The following is a 22575-nucleotide window of genomic DNA, read 5'->3' as shown; positions in this document are numbered from 1 at the left end:
CCTTCCCCAAGTGTGCTTTTCTTTGTCCTGCATGCTAAGTATGTCCCACAAACCATTGAATCTATCTGGCATGAGCTATGCTTCACATTTAGACCACAGTCATCTTCTTGACTTATACCCTGCCATGATGCATGTACCCTAATCCCTCTCCATACCTCCACTTTCAATCTCTGAAACTTAACACATCTATACTGAAGTCTGTCCAAATCACTACTAAGCAATGGAAGGATTTTGATGTACATTAGTAGTGAGATAATCTAATCTTTATAAAACTACATTTTGTTGATCTATAATACAAAAGCTTAAGAACCATCATATTTTCCCCTCTATCTGCATCATTTTAACCTCCCTTTACTCAAACAATAATATCAGTTTGGACATATAGTGGAGAGGTCAGAAACAGCCTAAAAAGACCCAACAATCTTAATGGATGCTTAGTGAATTATCCAATATTTATTGAATATCTGTTAAATGAATTGTATTTGATACCTGCCCTCAAAAAGCTTATAATTCTATTCAGATCAAAACACATGAAAAATATCATGAGAAAAATTATATGTCTTAATATGAACTTAAATTACTCTTTACCATATAGATGGTACTTTAACAAGTATTTTGGAAGTTGTGATGGTCTGATCATTTAAAGGTGCAGCTGACCTGAGAGTGATAAAGTAATGAAAAAGAATAATTGCCAATGAGTAGCACAAGGAGTGATAGATGAAAGCAGTCCTACAAAGAATTTTAATTAACCCTACTTCCCTTGTGATATCAGATGGACAAGTTAGCAATCTTGGAAAATGGAATACCAGAAAGCAATGGAACTCCAGACTAATTAACTTCTATTCCAATGGATTTTCATCTCAATAGACCTTCATTCCATTGGACATAAAATTCCAATGTGTTCTGAGAATAAATTCAGAACAGAATAAACTGTTTAACTCTATGTACTTTCTGCAAAATGGGGACCAATAATGACAGAAAAAGAGGCATACACTGACTACTTTTCATGAAAGCCAATGACTAATCATGTGACTGCCTCATATTGATTTGGAGAGCTATAATCATGGAACCATAGCTCCTTTCATAGTATAACCTTGCCAAGTGAGATTAATTCCAGGAAAACTAGTTTGTGTTGTAGAACATTTTAAAAGAAATGTACTTTTATTACTCTGAGGTGCATATAATAACTCATACTCAACATCAGGCATGTTTAAAGGAAATACTTCAGGGACCCATTTTATTGCATAGATACAAATAATTTCTAATTAGCTACATTTTTCCATGCAAAAGAGTGTTTCTGGTGTGTTTGTAAAGTGAGTTTTCAGTGCTATAGATGGAAGGAAAATTCTAGGTCTTCAAATCCAACCTGCTCCTCAATAGAGAAAGATGAATAAATTGAACCCTAGAGAGAATCATAGGATTATAGAGTTAGAGTTAGAAAGGACTCTTAGAGACCGTCTAGGCTAACTTTAACTTTACAGATGAGAAAACTGAGATCTGTAAAGATAAAATGACTTTCCTAAGGTCACAGAGATTATGTAACTTCCCTAAAGTTACATAGATTTCTTTTAGGTAGTACTAGGATTAGGCCTCAGGTCTCCTGAGTCCAATTCCAATCCTCTTTCCACTGCATTATATCTATAAAGAAAGCAGGTATTGCTAAAATGTATACTTTATCTCAGTCTGTCCAAATGACTAAAAATCCTGTCTAGGTGAAGAATGAAATAATGGATTTTTCCTGTATTTTTGTGTATTTTAAAACAGAAAATGAATGATGTATTTCTATCTGTTTTAAAAAAATTAAAATACATGTGAAAATAATTTAAACTATGATAGTCAGATGGCAAGTCTAGAAGAATCTTACAGCAAATTCTTTCTTGATTGACATTTGATCTCATCAGTGGGACTCTTTTCTTTGGTGCAGACCATAACTGACTTACAACCTCTCAATCTGTATGACACTTAATCATGTTTCTTCCAAAAAGAGCCCTACCCATTGGGTTTGAGGCCTTCCTCTGATTCTTTCAATAGAATACAGATAGCATTACAGTGTTTAGGGTTCCTATCCATATTTCATGGATCTAAATGTCCAAAATTATCAGGATAAAAAAACAGCAAAATTACATTTTTCTAAATTATTCAGATAACTAGAGAAGGGTTATTGTTATTTTAAAAACCTGGGTCATCTTTAACATGTGCCCAAGTCACACGAATATACTGGACAACTGTAGATCCCTCCCTTTATTTTCATAATGGTTAGAGAAGGCCCACAAGTACCACTTGAAGACAAAGTCTCAGGGAACCTTAATAGCTCAGAGGATAGTTCTTTCTTTTGTGGGGAATTAAGAGTAATATAGGATCTTGAGGGGAAAAGAAGTTAAATATCATCTAGTAATGTTGAACATTTTAGTCTTCTTTTAAGAACATCTTAAATAATAAACAACACATGTTTCTTGCCCACCAATCATGTACAAAACACTGTGGTAGACACAGAGGATTTTAATATTAAAAAAAGATAATTTTTGCTCACAAAGTATTTATATTCTACTGGAAACAAAGGAGGGCACACAACATGTGTAGATATATACATATACACACATGCATACATAAAGGTAAAGAATTATGGAAAGAGATCTAAGTGAAATTGGTACTGTAGTTCCCAACCTTTTAGTATGAGGATTAGTATCCATTGACGGAAAAAATGCATAGTGACAAAACCCACTATAAATTCTGTAACACTTTGAATGAATATGTATTTTATTAATCACAAGTACATCTACATATATTTGAAATATAGTAATGCATTTATGTATGAGATATATTATTTATTTACTCTTCACCAAATGTGTTTGTTTATGGATTTGTATTTAGATCCACAGGCCCCTTGTAATAAATCCATAGTGCTCTGGAGGTCCACATGCTGCAGATTAGAAAACTCTGTTCTAGGTGGATTTGAGGAAGGAGAGATCACTTTTATTTGTGCACATACGTATGTGTGTGTGTATGTATGTGTCTGTAGGGTGTGCATCAGATTAGGAAAGATTTTCCTAAAGAAAGTGGCATCTGTGCTGAATACTGAAGGAAGAAAATAATTCTTAAAATGAAGAAAGAACACATTTAAGGCACAGAAAATGTCCAGAACAAATGCATGCTGGCAAAAGAATATTGCATATAGTCGTCATTTAACTCTATATCTAATGATGTAAATCTAGAATGTGAAGGGGAATAACAAGAAATTGAACTGGAACAGTAAGTTGGAACAACATTGGAAAGATTCTCAAATGCCAGATATAGGAGTCTGTATTCTTGAATAGATTATTTTGGCAGCTACATAATTGATGGGTTACAAAGAAGAAAGATTTAAGTTATTAGCCTAATTCAAATGAAAGGTAATGAAAGTCAGAACCTAGGCAAGAGTTACAAGCATTAGATAGAATGACTGTGTATAAGAAATGTATGAGAAATGAGAAATGGGAATTGACAAGTGATTAGAAGTTAAGGATAGGAAAGATGATTGAAGTTCTTAGCCTGAACAACTGGAAGGATTATTGATGGTGTCAACAGGGAATTGGGAGAAAGGGCAGGTGTAAAAGAAAAGATGATTTTTCTTTTTGTGCACAGTGTTTTGGGTGCTGGTAGGACAACTGGATCATGAAGCAGTCACTTGGAAAATGAGGAATTGCACTTCAAGAGAGAGATTATATCTGGATATCTAGATTTGGGAATTATCAACATAGAAATACATTTGAAACCATTGGAGCAGATGAGATTATGAAGGGAGAGTAGAGAGAGAGAGGAAAAGGATGACCTAGAACAGAGTCTGGAGGGTATCAACACTTAGGGATGGGAGAATGAAACCCTGGAGAGAAAGAAAGGAATAGCTAGTCTCTATGTTTGCCATATGCAGTCCCTAACTTCAAAAGAAAAGGATCCTTCAAATCATCTTTCTCAAACAATGACACATTGTAATTCTCTCTTCTCTTTGTCTCTATTTCTTTATCTAGATAGAATTCAGTACTACCTTATCCTCTGTCTTAACTCATATCTACATATATATATATATGTATATATATATTAACTTTGGACATATTAGTAGGTAAATTTGTTTCTAACTTGTATTCTACTCCCTTCTGTTATAATCTTAATGATGCTTTGAAGGAAAATAATAAATAAGCCAAACAAGCTTCCAGGACATATATATCAAATCCAAAGTGCAACATAATGCTCTGACCACTCTCATTCCTCCTAATGATGCTGGATTCTCTTCCAAGTTGTTCACCCATTAAGAATAAAATACTTAGAAGTAGACCATGATAAAGTAAACATATTGTAAGCATTTTTAATAACTTTAACTTCCCTGTTGCCACTCATCTCAAATTCCATACTCCATCATCTGAATAGTTTAACATCTTTAGATTTAGAATATGTTAGAAATACCTTCATTAGAAAGCAATGGTAGGATGTTGACTTCTCAATATGGGGGAGAAGAGAAGAAGGAAAAAGAAGAAAATTTGGAGCTCAAAAATGAACATTAAAATTATTTTTACATATAATTGGAAAAGTAAAATATTAGAAAATAATAAGGGGAGAGACTCAGCCATAGAACGTGAGACAGAGATAGAGGAAGAGACAGAAACAGAGACTGAGACACAGGAATAGAGATAGACAGGAGATAAAGAGACAGAGAAACCAAGTCAAGTAGGAGATGATAAAACAAACATTAAGCAAGGGTTCAATTATATGGGAAGAAACTAGAGAACAAAATTAAGTACCTATTTAAACTCACAAAGATGTTGGAGTTGCAAATAAAAGTTTTAATTTTGTGCCTAGACTGCTATGTGGAATCATTCTTTGGAGAAGTTAAAAGGAGAAAAATTTTCAGTATTATCTTATTGTGCTTATGCATGCAAGTATTCATGGTACACAACAGCCACTGATTTAAAATATTTCTAATAAATATAAGTCAATGAAAAACCACCATTATTCTTAATTCTCTTGCTTTAACGGGCATTGGTCACACTAGTGTTGGCTCAATATCTAGTAGAAGAGGAGGAAGAAATCAAGAAGGACTTATTGATTTGAGTTTCTATTTTAGAACACAGCTAGTGGTGATTGTTCCCCTGGGAGGGTTATATGAGGTGGACACCCATTGACTAAATCCAAGTGCTGAGGTGTTGTTGCTATATTTGGAGAGCTACAATATGAACCTGACTACTATTTGAACTTAACAAACATTAACCAATGTGTACGAAAGTTAAACAGGGAAATATGTTCTACATTTGCGCATGGAGATGATACACAGACCAGATTCCCAAAGCAGAAATAAAATGCCACTGTTAAAATGGAATTTTCTGATTTTATATGTGTTACTAGACAATCCTTAGGGGAAAAGTCATTCAGCCAGATTTGTATAATTTATATAAAATACACAGATCAAGGAGCATGATGTGGCAAATATGGCAGAGTATATAGAGGGGTGGCTTTGGAATGATCACCTATGTGGCCATGCCAACTCATTCAGCTTCTCACTACCCCTTGCAGCTTATGCAAGACTATAAATTACAAATGAGTTACTAACCTGAATTGGTAGAATTTCCATAATTGAATTAATATTATAAATGAAATTTCAGTTCTGATATCCATCTCCCCTTCCCTCCAAGTAAAGATAGCTAACATTTATATATGTTTAAGATTCACCTAGTGTTTTATTTCTATTATCTCATTTGTTCTTTATGATAACTGTGTGAATTAGGTACTCTTTTAAATCATCCCCATTTTACAGATGATATGAAGATTCATTTATATTCAGTGAAAATAATTGCCCAAAGTCAAAGAGCTAGTAAGTATCAGAAGGATTTTAACCTTTAAAAATTTTCCAGAGAAGAACCTCGAAGTGACTTTTCTGAAGTCACAAATCAAATTTCCTTTCATTTAGGACAAGAATGCAGTTCTTATAGCCAGTGAATCATGTGTGTTTCTGTGAAAGTTATATGTACTTATGTGTATATATGCATTCCTATCTCATTCTTGAAAGTAACAGATTCCACAAAGAAACACACCCCTAAGTATGAAACACACATACAAATGTTTACATTGTAATTCCAGTTTTAATTTTCTGGGTATCAAAACTATTAGATTTTGATACATTATATTATATTATGATTTCATGGATAGCCTAGAAAAAAAACACCCACCTATCTATTTTTACTCTAATATGATTTTCTGGAAGGATTTCTGATATTGATAATGCCAAGAAATGAAGATGTTAAAAAATTCTCTCTTTTTCTTTCCCTCTCTATCTCTCTGTTTCCTCGTTCCCTACACATGCCCAAATATATTATTTCTATCACTTACTGCTTATTTGATAGACCCAAAGCATTTATAAAAGAGGAGTGTTGCATTTGAAAGCTTCTAATATTTCTTTCAGCTCTCAATCCGTTTTTACTCAATTCTTTTTTAACAGAAGAAACTTCCTCTACCACCAGAACTGAAGCTCATTTCTATACAAGGTGCTTAATAAACATTTGTTGATTTTCATGCAATATTATAATACAATATAGGAAAAATCACCTAAAATCCAAAACTCTGATTGATTGTTGCACTATTCTGACACATCTTAGCTTTGCCGTATACACCCTGCTACTGTACTAGGAATTGCACGTTTCTATCTAACCTGGTGAAGAGCCTTCCCTCTTCTAGGTGTTATTTGTACTAATTGGAGAATGAGCTTACTATACCCAAGTGAAGAATCTACACCATCTCATATGAATGGCAACATAATGCTACTTGTTTGATCCTTTAACACCAAAAGGAACTCAAAATACATATTTGTGGGGGTAAATAACTGTTTTTCTAAACACGAAATCTATTTTTTCCTCTTCACAACAAAACAATCAATGTAAGTTCTGATCACACAAGGGAATCTTTTTCTGCAGATCAGACTAAAAAAAATCAATTGCCTTTCAATAGTTTACAGAAATGCATGTAAAAAACTCATAATTTTATGCTATTTCCAATAAACCCTAAATTAATTCAGCCTCCATGACCAAAAGTTAAAAAACATTTTAACAGTTAAACTGAGATTACACATTTATTATATAAGTTCCTTGGTAAGGAATGTTTTGCTACTTTTTTCCCTTTTGCAAGCATTATGATGTTGGAGTGGGTAGAGTTCAGATGGTAGATTAGAGGCAGTGACCCAGCCAGATTCTCTCAACATTACCTTCCAAACAACTTTAAATCAAATTTTAGAATGGTAGAGCCAACAAAAGTCAGAGGGAGACATTATTTTTTTTTCAATCTAAGAGGTTGGCAGGAGGGCTCTGAGACAATAGGGTAGGGACTGATCTAGAGCTCAGGCAGTGTCAGCATCGGTACTAGGTCTTAGAGGCATTTAGGACAGTGGTGGCAGCAGCAGGGAGAGCTCAGCTTAGAGCCAACAGTCCAATATGAAGAAGAACACTTGTGGTCAGTCACAAGGCATCAGGGGCCCTGGTCCTAGACTTAAAGCAAACGGGAGCACTAGCTCTTGTAGGTGAAGGAGAGGAGGACCTGGCCACAGTTCCATTGCTATAAGGAAAGCTAGAATTTACAGTTACAGGGGATTTGGTGCCCTTCCTGACTAGTGACCAGAGGACAGATAGGAGAGCAGTTCCCAGACTTCTCTCTGGATTGTCTTACCTTAGAAGCACTGCAAATTTGCAGATTCCTCAGAACTAAGCTAAGAAAACAAGAGCAACAATAAGCCTGAAGCCTGAAACAGTGCCCTCATCTCTCACTCTCAGGTGAGCACTGCTGAATTTTAATGTAAAGTTCAAAGTCAAGAAATTGGCTAAGGAAATGAGCAAACAAACAAACAAACAAAAAGAACGGGACCATGGGAAGCAACGAAGAATAAGATATAAACTCAGAAGACAATAATGTGAAAACTGCTACAACAAAACCTCAAAGTAAAAAAAAGTGAATTGCACACAAGAACAACAAGAATATCTGGAAAAGTTAAAGAGATGAGTGGTGGAATTGATTATGTTGGGATGATCTCTAAAAAATAGAAATTAAAAAAAATGAAGGCATAAAAAGGAAAGACGCCCTGGGAGAAGGGGCCAAAGGCAGAATGGAGAAAAATTTCTCACATAAACAAAACACAGAAGGAAGAACTTTTATAGTAGAGGGCAAAAGTCAGGAAAGGTGATGAACAATGTTTGAAACTCAGTCTCATTGGAATTGATTAAAAGAGGGAAGCATATATACACGCAGATGTGTGCAGAAATCTGACTTACCCAACAGGGAAATAGGAGGGGAAGAAGATAAGAGAAAAGGAGGAATGATAAAAGATAGGGTGAAGTAAAGGACCAAGTGCTCAGAAACAAAAATTTTAACAAGAAATTTTAATGAGGATGGATGGGATATAAAAAGAAAGAATAATAAACAGAAGAAAATAGAATGAAGAGCAAGACAGTTAATGATCATATCTGTGACTGTGAATAATATGAGTTTACCCATAAAATGGAAGAGGAATAGCAGAATGGATTAGAAGTTTGAATCCAACAATATGTTGTTTACAAAAGAAACATTTAAAACAGAAAGACATACAAAGTTAGTACAGGGCTGAAATAGAATCTAGTATGCTTCAGCTAAAATTTAAAAAAAAGAAAAAGGGAAAGGTCATGATCTCAAACAAAGCAATAGTAAAAATAAACCTATTTAAAATTAATCAAAGCAACTACATTTTTCTAAAAAGCATCATAAACAATGAAGTAATATAAAAATACATAAAATTTCTTTAGTAAAGGCTTTGTTTCTCAAGTATATAGAAATCTGAACAAAATTTATTAAAAATTAGAGTTATTCTTCAATTGATAAATGGTTAAACGAGCAATTTTCAGGTTATCTATATTCATATGAAAAATGTTTTAAATCACAAATCATTAGAGAAATGCAAATTAAAACAACTATGGGTACCAACCATTTCCCAGCTATCAGAAATAACAACTACTGGAGATAGATAATGCACTGTTCAGTTGTGAATTGATCCAACTCTTCTGCAGAACATTTCAGAACTATACTCCAAAGGCAGTAAAACCCTTTGACCTAGAAATATCCCTACTATATCTGTATCCTGAAGAGAACAAAGAAAAAGAAAAAAAAATCTACATGAACAAAAAAGATTAATAACAGCTCTTTTTGAAATAGAAAAGAGTTGGAAATTGAGAGGATGCTTTTTAATTGAGCAATGACAGAACAAGTTAAGGCAAATGATTATGAGGAACTACTATTATACTATAAGAAATGACTAGGGGCTGATTTCAGAAGAACATGGCACAACCTATATGAACTGACGCAAAGGGAAGGGAGAAGAACAAAGAGATCATTGTGCTCAGGAACACCAATGTTGTAAAGATGACCAAATATGAAAGTCTTGACTATTCCAATTAACATATTGATCTGAGATGATTCCAAAAGATTCATGATGAAAAAATGATATCCATCCCTGAGAGAGAAATCTGAGTGCAAATTGAAGGATAATTTATTCACTTTTTAATTTTTGTTGTTTTTTTGATAATATGGCTAATGAGTTCATAAGTATGATTGGTATTATATTGCTTGCTTTCTCATTGGGTGGGTGAGAGATGGGAAGGAAGGAATTTGGGGTTCAAAAATTTAAAAAAGAAAAGGATATTAAAATAATATAATATTTTTTGAAAAAGTAAAAAAGAGAACATGTTGGAATATAAGAAATTAGGATACATATTGTGCCAGACACATGTTTTCTGAAAATATCAGAGGAAAAGGCAATCAAAATACTATTGGGAATTATTTGCATCATGAGGGAAAATTTCCATTTTTAAAACAAAGCAGCCAATAGTAGGCTCTGTAACAATGAGACTGCTGGGAGAAGTGTGCTGAGAATGTGAGTAATCAGTAAGACCTTGAGGGAAATTGAGAAAAAACAAACAAATTTTAATTGGGTCTTTTTGAATGCTCATACAATTAATTAAAAGGTATTTTTTTAATCTCTTGTTTCTCTATAATTTGGTGCAAAATTACTAAGTTTGTGTAAGCCAATAATATCACCATGGAATTCTTACCATGTTCCATTTCAGAGTACCAAAAAAGTCTTCTATACCAAAGAAATAAAATGACACTTCACTTAAAAAAGCTGCTTTTACAATCAAAATCTGTTGCTTATTCACCAAGTATAAATTATGAAGAAATTTTCATGGGTTATTATAAATCCAAATATAATTGTACTTCATCCATCACATAACCTCACAAGATAATTACAACAGTAGTTTTGGGGTATTATCCTCTAATACATATTGATAGTTTTAACATGTATAAAACATAGCAAAAAAGTATAAACTCTGGTACAAATGCCAATTATTGTTAATTTTGATTTAATTAAATATTTTATCTTGGTCTACTTCTACACTTCCAAGTTGAGTTCCACATTTTTGTTTTATAGAAGCTAAACAAAATAAATCATATAATACTGCACGTTGCACCATTTTACCATGAGAAAATTTGACTACACTTATATTAAGTAGTCTTCAATAATAAGTAATGAATATTTTAAGTATATACTTCTTATTTTAAGGAAAAATCCATTTATAACTTTGCTGCTATTGGAGGTTATTAGATTGGATTGTAAAAGGTTAAAGGAGTGGCACTCAAGATCTAAAATGTACTATCAAACCAGAAAGAATTGGAATGCAGAGGTCTAGTAATAGAGCCTAGGTTCAAGCCTAGCACCTTATGGTGAACCTCAGTGACAGAAAGCTGGTTATCAGCTGCTGACTTTTTTTTTTTATTACAAAAACTCATGAACATCATATAATTTCCAAAAGTATTTGTTTGGGATGAGAATGCAGATAGAAAGAGGTATGATTTCCATTGGTAAAGAAAATACCCATGTGGATGAAATAAAGGATTTTAAGTATTAAGTGCATATAATGTAGCGAAACTCTCAATTAATATTCAAATATTAATGTTGTTCCTAGGAAACACAAGATCTTTCATTAGAATTCTCTGGATACCTTCAGGAAAAATGGGCACTAGAGTTAAATCCAGTTTTTAATAGTCATTTGTATTTCATTGTTACTATGGTTTTAATTCATCAATATCTTATCCACATAATAAAGGATGTTTGGGGTGATCATTTTTTAATTTGCCACAGGAATACTGAAGAGAACATGTAAGCATTCACAAATAAATACTCAATGATTTGAATCTATAGGCCTTATGGTTACAAAGTATTTTGCATACATTTCTCATTTGAACCACATAACCTCATAGGGAAAAATTTTCAAATATCATTATCCCCATTTCACAGATGAGGAAACTGGGGCGAGGGAACTTAATGCCTTCCCTAAAATGAAGGTTAAACTTAGGTTTTGTGAGTAGAAAGAATAGTGTGCTTAATAAGAAGATTGATTTTTCTGTGGCAACTTTCTCACCAATTACACTTTTCACTATTAATGTTGCTTTCCTGAGCCTCATTTTCCTAGTTTATAAAATGGAGTGAGCAAAGCTTTATTGCCTGTTTAGAGGAATATCTGAAGGAAATTATTTTGTTAACTGAATTGTAAACTATTGTGAAATTGAATTGTTGCTTACTCTGCCTTTTAACTCCTGTTTCAGTGTTTTTTTTTTAATAGTTCCATAATGTGTCTAGTCCTAAAGAAGAACTTTTTTTCTTGTTTCTATACCATGCATAAAATGCAGTGGCATCAATAAAGAGAACTAGCTTTACAATTAGGAAAACCTATGTTTATATCCCAACTCTGATACTTACTGGTTTTGAGATTTTGAGCTTACAGAGCTGCAAGTAATTTTATAAACTGCTGAACTTTGTTGGTAAAAGGAGCGATTATCACAAGGAATTCCCTGAACTCATGAAATCACAAGATCAGATAAAAAAATAAGTCATACACTGTGAAAAATCTATTTTAGGTCATCAATTCCTCTGCCTTGTTTTCTTTCATATTCATTTTTAAGAGAAAATACTTGTTGCCATAGCAATGTGTTCTCCTCCCTGAAACTTATCACACGGGCTTTTCTCTAGATTTCTAATGAAGGTAGCCAGTATCCTTTGCATACATCAGATTTTGATTTCTAAACAACTCAACTATAGCAGACAACAGATCCATAGTGCCCAATTCTCAAGCAGCCTAGCATCATAAAGACATCACTTTTAAATAACACACTTAGTCCCCAGTGAAGATTCATACCTGGTTCCTTAATATTTCATTTCTGGACTTCTAGCCCCTTGCATTCTGATTTTTCTAAGTGATCTCTTCACAGAAAGTACCTGTGCAACCCTGGATGTGTTCCAATAACACTCAGCATTCCATAGCATTTTCAGAAAATTCTATTTCATGGGACAGACTTCTACCAATACATCTGTCCCATAAACAAGAAACAACACATCCGGCTTAAACTGTATCATTGGCAAATGAGTTTAAAAAAATACAACAGTAAGATGGAGTCAACTGTGCAGCCTTAAATGTAACATTGACCGTTACTGGTTAGATGAAAATAGTTCCTGGTACCCTGCCTTTGTTCTCTGAAAAAAAAAAGGAAAAAATAGCGGGGGTGGGGGTAGACGGGGGACTGTGAGAAAAGGTATTACAGATACCTAGGTAGTTGCAAAAAAGCATATTTGGCACCAAATAGCCACACTAGCAATTTGCATTTTCCCCTGGTTGTCAGCCCTGGGGTGCTCCTGAGAGGGAAAAATGACAAAACCTGTAAGGGGAAATGGAAGGGTTTTTTTTTTCTCCCTTTATTTCTGTACATAGATAATTGCAGAGATGTTTAGAGGAACTCTTGTCAAAGTGGGGATCTGGAGCTTCTAGTTATGGGCAGTGTTCTAAGTAAATATTTGCTAACTTAAATATATAGAAGTTTGTACTATTTCATCTACCCCAAAGTTGAAAGCTTGACTTTGCCAATAATAATAAAAATCAATACCTTGTGTTTTGCAACCCACTTGCCAAGGTCATAGTGTGAGTTGGATGTATTTCTGATTTTGCAGATTTGAACCAAAGTGTTCTACTTGCTCTTCCCCATCCATGCTATTCCATCTTAAGTCTCTGTGCCTTTACAGAAGTTGTCCTTCATGCGTGGACCTTAACTCTACATTTAGCATCTCAAGTTCCTTCAAAGCTTAACTTAGATTCCTCAGAGTACAGGAAATTTTGTCTGATTCCTCCACTGGTTACCATTGTCCTAGTCACCTTGACTTATAATTTAGGTGTCATCCTCAACTCTTCATTCTTGTTTTACTCCCTGAACCAATCAATAACCACATTCTGTCATTTTGCTTCTGCCTTTGGCACATCTCTAGTATATTCCCTCTTATCTCATTCCTGGCACGGTCTCCACTCTTGTGCCTTAGCTTATCATCTCATGGCTGGACCTGTCATAAAAATCTTTTGGTTGGTCTCTCTGCCTCAAAGTCTCTTCCTATTCAAGTCTGTCTTCCATTCATTTCCATTCATTTGCCAAATTGGTCTTCCTGAATGATCATATCCCTCTATTCAATCAAGTCCAGTGACTTCCTATGGTCCCAAGGATCTAACATAAAATCTTCTGGTTGATTTTTAAAGACCTTTATAATCTATCCACTTTCTACCTTTCCAGTATTCTTATAGTTTACTTCCTTCCATGTACTCTAATTATTGCCACTGGTCTTTTTGTTGTTTCTCCCACAAGAAACTCTGGCTCGGTTACTCTGGGTATTTTCTCTGGTTATTCCCCTTGATGGGAACTCTCCTTTTCTCACCTCTGCGTCCTGGCTTCCCTGGCTTCTTTGGAGTCACTAAAGCCTTTCCCAGTCCTCCTTAGTTTTAATGTCTTGCCTCTGAGACTATCTCTAATTTATCCTATGTATATTTTAGGTATAGTTTGCATTGCGTTTCCCTCACTGGACTGTGAGCTCTTTTTCCTCCTCCTTGTTTGTTTCTTCAAAACTTAGTACCTAGGCATAGTAGGGATTTGATAAATATTTTTTCACTTTCCTGAAATTACTATGTATACATTTTGTATTTTCTTACTTACGAACCTATTGTTTCCCTCAATAGGATATGTTTGTTTAGGGCAGTAATTATTTCATTATTGGCTCTGTACATGTGTACTTGGTATGCAGAATCACAAATCTAGAATTGGAAAGGTCTTCTCAGGTCATGTAAGTCCATCTTCCTCATAATAATGATTAGGAAATTTAGAGGGAGGGGGCTTAGTAAGCCATTCAGAGCCATGTAGCCAATAAATATCTGCAATGGGATTTCAAGCCTATGGGTTCAAAACCGGGGATTTTTGTGTCATGAAACTTCTTATGGAATGCTAAAATAAATGCTTGATGAAAGATTGAATGACAATAAGAGCAATAATATATGATGATCAACTGTGAATGAATTAACTCCTAAGCAAAGCAAGGATTCAGGACATCCTCAATGGACTTGTGACAAAAAAATCCATTACCAAATAAGAGGTCTGAATTCAGATTGAAGCAGCCCGTTCCTTACTTTATTTCCTTTATCAGTTTTTCTCTGGTTTCATTGATATCTGTCTTTCACAACATGATGAGCCTGGACATATGTATTGTATGATAACATCTGTACAACATATATCATTATATGTTGTCTTGGGGAAAGGAAAGGGGTGGGAGGGAAGGAGAGAGAGAGCATGGATTGCAAAATTTCAGAAATGATTATTAAAAATTGTATCAATATGAAAAAAAGAAAAGGCAAAAAAGAAAGTCAGCTTTCCCATTTCTAAACAAACAAACAAAAAAGGATGAATGGATATATTTGTGCTTATGTATGTATAAGCATGTGAGTGTTTAAGAGAACACATACTCATGCTAGTGATATTGTGTGAAGATGGGATTAATTTTACCACTTTCACAGGACAGATGGATACTAGGATACCACTATTCATTACTATAATGTCTCTAGAAGTAATGATTCATTTTTCCCAGGACTTTCTTTGAGTCTTCTAGTATTGGAGGAAGGGTTTTGGTGGCAGGGAGTGGTAGGCTCACAAGAACAACAAAAAGAAGCTATAATAAAAAAGAGGCCTGGTTGGAGTCAGAAGATCTGGATTTTAATCCTGTCTCTCTCTCTCTCATTTTTACCTCCTGGGTATTGGTTTTATCATATGTAAAATATAGGGGTTGGATTCAATGACAGCTGGGACCCTTTTGGCTCCATGATGCTATGACTCTATCCCTTATGGACTGGAATCAGAGGAAACTGCTTTAGAGACAAAATGGTGGGTGGGGGGTTATCTAATTAAGAATGCCTAATAGTACCACTCAATGGTATTTCAAACCATGTTGTTTTCCATAAGATAATTTTATGCATTCACATTCCAAATTGCTGAGCAACAATAAGATAATTACAGCAAAGTGCTTGAAGCAGAGACAAATGGAGAACCTTTGAACACTTCTCCCACAGTAGAGGAATGGAGAGCTCAGAAATGTCAAGGCTTCTGCTCCATGGGCAGCCCAGGAATGAAGCAATAACCATGATGAAAATGATAATGAACCCATTTTTCAGTCTGAACTGAGGATGTAGGGAAGAAGGTAATTGTGGTTATTTTGTTTCATGTCCTAGCATAAATTATTGACTACTCTGTAAAAGCCAAAGGCCCAGCTATTAAATGTTCCCAAGATACTACCTGTTCAGATGAGCAACCATGTGAAACGTATCCCCTTATCACCCTGGTAATCTATGTCTTTTAATTGAATGCACAGGTGTGACTAAAATAGTATGGAAGGTGCTCAATTGACAGCTTTGGAAACTCCCTTTAATTACCCACACAACAGGTGTGGGTGTGTGCTCCAAAGCCCATTTTTCCTTATGGAAGCGCATATGCTTTCCTAGGATAAAAAAAGACCTTTTTTAAGGCTATACGGTTATCTCAATATTACCAGCTTTTTCTATCCCATACCTTTCAACTTCAACCTCCAGCAAAGCTGGCAATTGACAACAGCTTTGATACATGTCTTTAAAAGGGTGGTTATTTATCCCCAAAAGCACAGTTATAGCATGAAGATTATCTCACATAAAGGACGAAAATGTTTAGCTCCTAACATGTTAGATAGGCTTTACATCAATTATCTTTAAAAAGGTGCAATTTCATATTTCATTTTTGCCATAACAAAAAAAAAGCATTGACACGAGAGAAGTCCCTGATCCACCACTTCTAAAACTGTATAACTCTTGAAAAGTGACATATCTATCCACCAACCCCTTGGTGGAATGTAGGACCCTAGGTTAAGAATGCCTCGTGTAGAGGATAGAAAGAAAAATATGTTTATCTGTGATAGTTTTTAAAATTTCATTCATTCTTTCAAGGCTTAGCTCACTCTATGAAAGCTTCCTGATCCCTCCAGCTTATTTCTTCCTCCTCAAAATCTTTCAGGTTATTTGGAATTGTACCTTGCCTTTATTAGAGTTGGCCTTGAGTTTTTTCTCTCTACATGTCATATCCTCTAGTAGAACATGAATTCTTAGAGAGCAGGAACTATGTCACTCTTATCTTTACATTCTCTAGCACTTGACCATAGCTTTGCACATCATTTTTGTTTTAAATTGTTTAATTAATTCATTTCTTTCACAGATATCCATGAAATACTAGTGTGCAAGGCATTTTGGGAGATGAAAAGAAGAATGAAATAATATGGGGAAAATGCTTCTCTAAGTATTATTTTGCTACAAAGTTGAATTTGAATATGCATGGGAAGGGGAAGAAATATTACTTCCCAAAGCAATCAAGGAAGGTTTCACATTGGTAGCAGAATGTAATATTTTAGTGGATTGTGTCATTTTGTGGATTTGTTGGTATAATGAAGCCCACTTCCAAACCTTGGTTTCATACTGACATCAAAATAAAACAGTTTTATTGACCAATGAGGCAAATATCCTATTCTAGAATTTTCATTTAGATGGGGGACCAATCTCTTTTTGGTAACAGAGGGAACCATTTCCTATAATCAGGTAATGCTATATATTTTACATTTAGAGGAAGAACTCTGAATATATAAGCATTCTTCCTCAAAACCATGAGTTTGTCCTATTACATCTATTTATAGATATAGCTCATGAATGTTTCTCAGTGGGGAGCAATGGAATGAGGATCCAGAAGAGATGGATGAAATAGCAATAATCTAGAAGGCAGATAGGACACGGTTTTGAAGGTCTGAATTAAGTTGGTCATGGTGGTGGTAAGAACAAAAAAAAACAATAGCAACTGACATTTATATAATACTCTAGGTCTTCCAAAATACTTTATATTCATCTCTTGAAGTGAGATGAACCTGCAAAATTTTAAGTATTTTGATAGTGGAACTTCATTACTGATTAGAGAGGAGGAATGAGGAAGATTAAAATACCAATGTTTCAAGAATGAGGAGCCAATTGAATGTTGATGCTGCTAACAAAAATAATGAAATAAGAAAAAGGAAACAGTTTAGGAGATAGATAAGCTAGGTTTTGAATATATCTCATTTGAGGTGACAGTAAGTTGTATTTGTACAGAAATTCTACACAAAAATTGTTTCATTGAAAAAAGTCTGCTTTGAATTTCCATAATTCTGATGCATCATCAAGGTTGATCGTGAGACAATTTTCAGCATAGAGGTATAACAGTGACTCTGGGCTCTTTATATTATTCTGGAGGATTTCTTTTATATTGGTCTGATGTCTTTTTCATCAGATAGATTTTTTTCCATATAATATTCATTTCACATAGTCTTCTTGAACTTGGTAGCATAGAGTAATAGAAAGATCATTAGTTTTGGAGGCAGAGGACCCATGTTCAAATTTCATTTCTGTGTGACCTCTGTAAAGTCACTTCCACTCTCTGAACTTATTTCCTCATATACAAAATGAGAAGGTTGAATTAGATGGTCTCTAAGGTCTCTTCCAACACCAAAGCCTTTGAAAATATATTCTTTTAATTATTGCTAAGATTTGAATATTAAAACATGGTAGTGGTATCATTAAACAAGACATTTTAATTAAAGTTAAATTAAAAAACAATTACACAAGTTGCTTATTTTTTCTTTTGCTGTGTGCAAATTATAAAATTTTTTTAATGTTGAAAATTTAGGATGTAGAGAATGTAATAACTTGGAGAAAACTGAAATAAAAAAACATAATGTCCAAGAGTAATATTTTCCCCAAAATATTTACCGAGACAACAAAACCTTTATTGATTAAGAAGTTTTCAAAATAATTATAAATACGTGCCTTTTGCAACATATATCACCATCAGCTTCATTCAGTTAAATGTACTGGAAATGCATGCTTTAATTAAGTAGGAAAAACTTTAAATAACTAGTTTGCTTTATTGTTACCCCTCCCCTCCCCAATCTATTTTACAGAATCTCAGATTTATAAAGGATTTCAGAAGTGATCTAGTTTAATGTCTACCTCTATGAGAGTTCACCTTCAGGACTGAAGAATTACATAATAGCAAAATTTTACACTTGGGAAGGGACTAAAGAGGCTACTTAACCAAGGAGTTCTTAACCTGGATCCACAGACCCCTTGAGGATAGATTTCAGGTGGCTATGCATTTAGATGGGGAAAAAAAAACAAAAACAAAAACCTAAAACTATATTTTTATTTCAATGTGGTTAATTCATGCGTAACCCTATATGTTTTGTTTTGCATATTTAAATACATTATTCCAAAAAGGAGTCTATAGCCTTTACTAGGATGCTAAATAGGTTCTTAATGCAAAATGGTAAAGATCCTTCTCCCCAAATAATTCTCAGTGTAGCATTCCTGATAAGTTGTCTTTCAGCCTCCACTTAAAAATATGCAATAATAGGAACCCACTATATCCTATGGCATTCCACTCCATTTTGTGACAGCTCTGAATGTTACAAAGTTTGTCCTGATATCAAGCCTAAATTTCCATCTTTCACTCATACTTCATGGTTTTGTCCTATGGAGATAAAAAAGTTTAAATTTTGTCAGACCTTCAAAAACTTGAGGACATCTACAATAGCACCATTGATTCTTCTTCACGCTAACCATTCCCTGTTCCTTTACATCATATGAAATAGAACCAAAGCTCTTTCAGTCTTGGTTACCTTCCTCTGAATGGATTCTCTCCTGCTTGCCAATGAATGCCCTTTTTAGACTGTGAAAACCCAAACTGACAGGAGTGTGCCAATCACATCTTTATTTTTGGAAGTTGTGCCTGTTTTAATGTAGTCCAAAATGACATTAGTTTTTCTGGCTGTTGGAACAACAGAGATCTCTAAATATCAACACCTCTATAAAACACTGGTCATTTAGTTTGTCCTGTAAGCCCTCCATGGAACCTAAATCTCTTACCTCCTGATGGGGCTTATTCCACTTCTGGCAAACCCTAATTTAGGAAGGTTTCCCTTCCTTAGATCAACCTCAACTCTATTTGTTTGCAACTTCTACTCATTTATTATAGTTTATTACATTTAATTCAATTAAGTTTAGCAAATATTTATTAAGCACCTACTATGTGCCTGTTGTTATGCTGGATCTTAGGCCACTGAGGCAAAAACAAAACAGTTTCACTCTCAAGGAGCTTACATTCTGCTAGAGTAATTACATCTCCCTCTTATGTTTATGCTCTGCAAAATGGGTGCAGAATGTGACTTTAAAATTTAAAGAGTACTGGTCCCAGTAGTGTCAATCATCCATTGTGGTAAACTACGGAAACCACTTAAATTCTCTTTGTCACAATTTCTAGGTCGGTAAAATAAAAATGTTTGATGTATTTCCATAACAGAGTGATAATGGAAGAATCAAATGAGATAATGTATGTAAAAGCAATTTGCTTGGAGTGGTAGACAGATGCAAATCAGACTAGTACTATCTCAATTTTAAGACAGAGTGTATCTTTTCCTAAGCTCTATATCAAACAAACTCATAATCAACATTTCCAACTCATTATGGTATAAACACCAGTTCTCCAATGTCACTCTTCCTCCAGTTCTGTCTTTATGCATATGGGCAAATTTTCAACTATCTTCCTAAAAAATAATAGTAAATTCAGACTTGTGTAGCACTTTATGGATACACAGCACTGATCTCTGTAAAAACCCTGTGACACTGGTAGGCATTATGTTATTTTGTAGAAAAGGAAATGGAGATTTAGAAGGAATGACTTTGTTCAAGTTCACATGGCTCTGGTGAGAACTGGAGTCTAAAATAAATTCTTCTAATTCCAAGTCCAGAGCTTTTCCAACCCACCACTATCTCCTCAAAAATTTCATTTAATAATGAAGGTAATTTTACAAACAAATGCATTGGATCCTCTTACCCTGATGCCGTAGGTAGGAAGGAATTGTTATCCTCATTACATATAAGAAAATGAAGGCTAAGATAAGAGAGATTAAATGATTTATCCAAAAGACTAAGCAGCAGAATTTGAATTAAAACCTAACTTCTAGTGTCTCTTTTTTCAGTATAACAGAGTATCTCACTTATTTCATTCATTAAATGGGAAGCAGAGACAAACCATGAATCTGGCATTTGTTTACAATCCGGTCATAATGATTGCCTTTATTGGTTAAACTTCCATTAAAATAGCCTCTATTGGGTGGAATGGTCATGCATAGACAAGACAGCAAAGAGTCCTAAAATTGATATTTGCTTAAGATATGTGGCCAGATAAAAAAAAAAAGAAAGAAAGAAATCTGGCTTTCCAAACTGCGTCCAAAGACACAGTATGGCAAAGGGTAGAGGGAGGAGTCAAAGAAGTTAAAGATCTCTTTCAAATTTTTGGCTCTAGAATCCAGATTTTAAACTAATAGTAAGCAATACTTTGTATTTTTGAATATATATTTATAAATTAAACTCTGAATTCCTAGTATTTAATTATTTGTGCATCTTATTCCATAGGTAAACCATTAAGTTCTATGAAGATCTGGACTTTATCTTATCTATACTTCATTACCTAGAATAGTGATTGAAATACAATAGCTTAATAAATGTTTGTTAAATTAAAAAAAAAAACACCAGTCCTTTTTTTCAGTCATGGATGACTCTTCCTAATCCCATTTGAGATTTTCTTGGCAAAAATACTGGAGTGGCTTGCCATTTCCTTTTCCAATTCATTTTACTTATGAGGAAACAGGCAAAGAGGATTAAGTGACTTGCCCAGGGTCACAAAATTAGTAAGTGTCTCAGGCCAGATTTGGACTCAGGGAAATGAGTCTTCCTGACTCCAGACTGGGCACTGTGTCCACTGAGCCATTCACCTTCCCCTAAGTGCCATAGCTATAGTGGAAAGAGATTATATATTCTTAGTCTTTTTTTATGTTTTAACAAATGAATAGGACTGAGCTGCCTAATGAATGTGAATATTCCTCCTGTCCTCAATATATAATAGAACTGTGAAAGCTCTGTCTTAAAAAAAATAAAAGAGAGAGAAGGGATGTACACCTGAGAGGAGGCTTATATACTGAGGTATAGAGAGGAAGAGGTGAAGAGAGGAGAAACCCCCTTCTCCACAAAGCAGGGTTCAGGGGAGATAGCAGATGTAATGGGTTGGCTCAGGGAGAGGAGAAGGGGTTTGAAAATTTCCCCCCTTCTGCCTTTCCTCCTTAGCTAAAGTTGCTCTCCCCAATTTGCTCTTCTTCCTCATGTCCCTCCTCCACTACTTGAGATCAAAGGGTCTCTCCTTGATCAGTTCACTCACACTCAGCTTGGGGAACAGATAACTTTTAATGTTAACTCATTCAGATAATACAAAAGGAATAATGGCCAGGGAAGAATGGGAAAAGGAATGTGGGAAAAGGTGGTCCCTGTCTCTATCTAAACCCTTTTCCTCCCTCCTCAAGTTTTGGGGGAACTCAGGCCTTGGTAGCCTGAGCCCCCTGAGAGAAAGTCAGGTTGACTCACCTCTGGGCAACAGGAGTTGAGGTAAAGTCTGCTCAGCTTTCTCTTCAGAAAGTCCCTTTGGTTGGGAAGTGTTGGGGGAAAGAATTTCCAGTCACCAGCAGGAAAAGTGGGTAACCCTCAGAAGAAAGTCTTTATTCGATCAAGGATATCCAGGGAAATAATGAAAAAAAAAACACAAATGATGGGGGCCTTGCAGTCACAGACCTCAAACTATATTACAAAGCAGCAGTCATCAAAACAATTTGGTACTGGCTAAGAGACAGAAAGGAGGATCAGTGGAATAGACTGGGGGCAAGCGACCTCAGCAAGACAGTATACAATAAACCCAAAGATCCCAGCTTTTGGGACAAAAATCCACTATTCGATAAAAACTGCTGGGAAAATTGGAAGACAGTTTGGGAGAGATTAGGAATTGATCAACACCTCATACCCTACACCAAGATAAATTCAAAATGGGTGAATGACGTAAACATAAAGAAGGAAACCATAAGTAAATTGGGTAAACACAGAATAGTATACATGTCAGACCTTTGGGAGGGGAAAGACTTTAAAACCAAGCAAGACATAGAAAGAATCACAAAATGTAAAATAAATAATTTCGACTACATCAAATTAAAAAGCTTTTGTACAAACAAAACCAATGTAACTAAAATCAGAAGGGAAACAA

The 22575-nt window shown here is 34.7% G+C and overlaps 1 protein-coding gene across 26 annotated transcripts in view; it reads right to left on the bottom strand.

The window, feature by feature from the left end:
* The window catches only part of MYT1L (myelin transcription factor 1 like), a 730943-nt gene that overhangs the window by 495449 nt on the left and 212919 nt on the right, over positions 1-22575 (bottom strand). The window lies entirely within an intron of this gene.

The sequence above is a fragment of the Monodelphis domestica genome, chromosome 1 (assembly GCF_027887165.1).
Source record: "Monodelphis domestica isolate mMonDom1 chromosome 1, mMonDom1.pri, whole genome shotgun sequence".
In the NCBI taxonomy this organism is placed as follows: domain Eukaryota; kingdom Metazoa; phylum Chordata; class Mammalia; order Didelphimorphia; family Didelphidae; genus Monodelphis; species Monodelphis domestica.
This window is presented reverse-complemented; position numbering and strand designations above follow the sequence as displayed.